This window comes from Helicoverpa armigera, chromosome 18, assembly GCF_030705265.1.
Source record: "Helicoverpa armigera isolate CAAS_96S chromosome 18, ASM3070526v1, whole genome shotgun sequence".
Lineage (NCBI taxonomy): Eukaryota > Metazoa > Arthropoda > Insecta > Lepidoptera > Noctuidae > Helicoverpa > Helicoverpa armigera.
The window spans coordinates 6373139-6377326 of record NC_087137.1 but is presented as its reverse complement, the minus strand read 5'-3'; positions in this window follow the sequence as shown (position 1 = coordinate 6377326).

The following is a 4188-nucleotide window of genomic DNA, read 5'->3' as shown; positions in this document are numbered from 1 at the left end:
TTGCCTATATTGGAAAAGGAAATGACTTTTAAGCCAATTCCTTTGAGGGTCTTGAAAGTGAGTCAATAAAGGCCGAAATTAAAAGCGGTTTAATTCTTTCAAACAGTGAAGCGAGATAATTCTATTCTATTTTTGAAAAGTATTTCTTTCCCAGGTGGCCAGTATTTGATCGACATTTGGGGAACCTGTCAATTCCCGTGCTTATTTTAATAGGCTAGAGTTTTAAAATTGATAATTTAATCAGCTTACACAAATAAGAAAAAAATGACCATTCTTCCAACCTATTACATCTTAATTTGTCTCAATACTGAAAACGAAATTGTTAACTTTCAAGACACGGTACAAGCTTTCACATTAACCCCTTAAGTAATAAGGACATTAGCAACAAAATTGAAGGGTGCCATCAATAATATTATTACAAAAGAAATTACAGTAACCTACTAAGAAGTCACAGATGTGTACACATTCTTCAACTGCCCGAAACCGTATCCATTTTCTTAAATAAATGAGGCATAACGTGTGAATTTCTTCGTTCCGTTAGGTTAAAGTTAACGACGTGGAGCTTATTACAGCCGGTAGTAACTCAAGTATATTATAAGAAAAATAGGCTACTGTTGGTTATTATTATTGAAAAAAAACGAAGACAGAAGTCAGGGCCAATTATACCCCCAGCGGGGCCCAGCAGGGCCAAGGCCTGCCGGGGCTGCGGGTTGTTCGAAAGAGATACCGCGGCCCTGGTACATAAAAGGCCCATGACGGAACACGACGGTTTTTAGTCAGTAAGAGTCTGACTCCTCTCCGCTGCTAACCCACAGCGGAAGGGTCATTGATGATTTTGACGTCGAAAAAAAAAAATACTAATCAAAGGGTTAACTAACTACTACATAGCACATGTAAGAAAGGGAACTGAGAGGAATTTAAAATCTTCTAAGTACCTAGTACCTACCTATTGCATAGCTTAAAATGTTTGGCTATTTTAAAATATTAGTTCCTAAGTAGGTTTGGGTTAGATAATTTTTGCACACATAATGCTTGTTATCCTTGAACGCGTTGAATTGATTTAGTTCTTGAACTAAGAAAGGTTTATGGATTCTTTAAAAAGTTTTGTTAAATGCTTGACGTAATTATTACATGACATTTAGAACTGAAGGATTAATAATCTAATTGTTTCCTACTCCCTATTTCCTCTTAAAAAACAATTAAGTGAAGAATACAATGTATTTACATTATCGTCCAATAAACTTCAAAGAAAGTATTGTACGTAGAAGCATAGGACGAGAGGAAGTGACGTTAATTAATTAAAACGTTTCCCACTTTACTTTTACGCTTGAGGGACAATACAAAAGCTTCGTAGGTAATTTCTTGTGACTATTTTCCTACTGTGTGTTAGTAGGGCCAATCTACTTAAATGCTTACTTAAGAACATTATCCGTACTACCACTTCACTAAGAAGTTACGTAAATGCACATAGAAAAATAACTTAGGACCTGCATCACGGCATTTCAGTTTATCGGGTACTCTTGATTTGTAACAGCCCCATGCTTCGATGCTGCTATTTGATTTTACCTACTTTCTTTTACGTGGGCCATGGTGGGGTTACCAGATACTTATACGAGAATCTATATACTTACTTCAATAAATCTAAGTAGGTACAACTTCACTTTTGTATCCAAGTTCGAAATCTTGAGCCCTTATGATTAACATAATATCCACTAAGTAATAGGGTAGCCCGTTTTAGGGTTCCGTACCTCAAAGAAAAAACGGAACCCTTATAGGATCACTTTGCTGTCCGTCTGTCTGTCTGTCTGTCTGTCTGTCTGTCTGTCTGTCTGTCTGTCTGTCTGTCTGTCTGTCTGTCAAGATACTTTATCTCAAGAACGCGTAGACGTATCAAGCTGAAATTACATTAAAAGACTCAGGTCTATTGTCCCTTTAAGCTGTGAAAATATCAAACTTCTAAGCCAAGCCAATCAAAAGATACAGCCAATTATGTCGATATTTTCAACAAATTTTGGACACTCGCAAAGGAATCAAAACCTACAGGATACTTCCCGTTAACTCAGAGTCTTGAAATTTGGTATGAAGCATTGTCATATAATGCAAATATAAAAATTGCGAAAATCTCATTTTTTAGTTATATATATAAAAAAATATTTCAGTAAAATGAAACTTACTACCTTATTTCTCACGAACGAATAAAGATATCAAATTGAAATTTATACCAAATACCTAGGTCTATTGTCCCTTTAGGCAGTGAATCAAAAAATCAAACTTCTGAGTTAATGCGATCAAAGATACAGCAGTTATACCGACACCTTAGACGAATTTCCGTCACACGCTAGGAATCAAAACCTACAAGGTACTTCCCGTGAACTCAGAATCTTGAAATTCGCCACGAAGGAGCGTTATATAGTACAGATATCTATACAGTATATATAGTACAGATATCTATACAGTTATACAGTACAGATAATCTATATAGTACAGATAAAGGAAAAATTGCGAAAATGATAAATTTGAAGTTACACAAAATATTAAAATATTATTTTTGCTTACACGACATAAAATATTTTTTAATAATTATAAACTTACTACTACCCTTTTTACATGAACGCGTAGAGATATTAAAGTTAAAATTCATATCAAACACTTCTTAAATATAATTGCCTCTAAACTGTGAAAAATTTTAAATCATTCAAAGGTTATTGGGCACCTTAGTATGGAAACCATACCCACGGCGGATACGAACGAAATATAGCACAGTATAATGATAAAGGCTCTGATTTACTATGGCATTAGTCGCATCTATGTGAACCATGGGAATCTAGAGAAAATCAGGTGTAAACATCAAATATTTTCCTCATTTCGGGGAATTTAAACGACCACGTTTGACGGATTTAAGAAATCATTTCTTTGTAGTGAAAGAGTATACTCACCGTTTATTTCGATTATCATCAGGTCAGGATCTAATGATGGAAATCTGAGAAATTGAGGGCAACTATCAGAATTTGTCGGTATGCATAGGATTAAAACTTGATTCTCAGATGTATGTCTGGTGATACTATCAAACAGTGAAAGTTTAGAGCTTACCTGATGATGGAGACGTGAGAAAGTCGAGAGAACTCTATGTATGTTTAAAAAAATAAAAGATCCATAAAATAATATAAGAAAAATAAAGAAAGTAGTGAATTCTCATCACCTAAAATAAAATAAGCTCCAACACAAGGTTACAAAAATTGTAAAGGAGTTCCCATAACTATATCTGATCTTTGCTATCGATCCCACAATGGCAGTTAAACCTATCTATGTGGAAAGTCTTCGCCAATACGAATAAAATAAGCCCAAACACGTGGTAGTTGCAACATACCGTTCAGGAGTTCCCTCGACTCTCTGTAGTCTCCATAATCAAATCAGCTCCAAACCTTCACTGTTTACAAGTACCCTCAAAAATACACTCACATGTCTGGTTTTGACTCGATGCGTGACTACAATATTCCAGAGTTGCCCTCGATTTCTCAGGGTTTCCAGATCCTCATCAGAACCTGGTCATCCGAATTGGCATCTTCTTTCTTTATGAAAAGTCTTTAACAATAAAAACTAGCATTGCAACCTGTACAATCCTCTGAAACTGCTTGTCTTTTATATTTTTCAAACGATCCTGGACATTCGTCTCCATGGAATTTTAATAAAATATTTATATTCAAAGAAACGTCATACCATTCTCCACGATTTAAAACTACTTTGATTCATGTCCACCACTTTTTACAAAGCGGGTGAGATATGCCCCATGACCTTTAAGACATAATTAGTTATTTTCAATCAGATTTCTGAATGATGACTATAAAATGTTGCATATAAATAACTTTAATAAAAAATAACTTTTACAAGGTACTGGCCTACTATTTTAGCTATATTATAAAATAAAAAATATTAACTATTTTGACTCTCACGAAATTACCATAACTATGATTGTTCTAAACTGAACGGTTGGCGCGAGACTCACTTTTATCTATACAGGATTTGTACGGAACCCTCGGTGCGCGAGTCCGACTCGCACTTGGCCGGTTTATTTATATAAAGTATCAAAACGTTAGTTCTACAAAAGTTTCCGTTATAAGTATTCGCATTACGCACTGTTCTATTCCTTCCTATAAATAAATATGTAGTTAGTCCTTAGTTCTCTAAAAT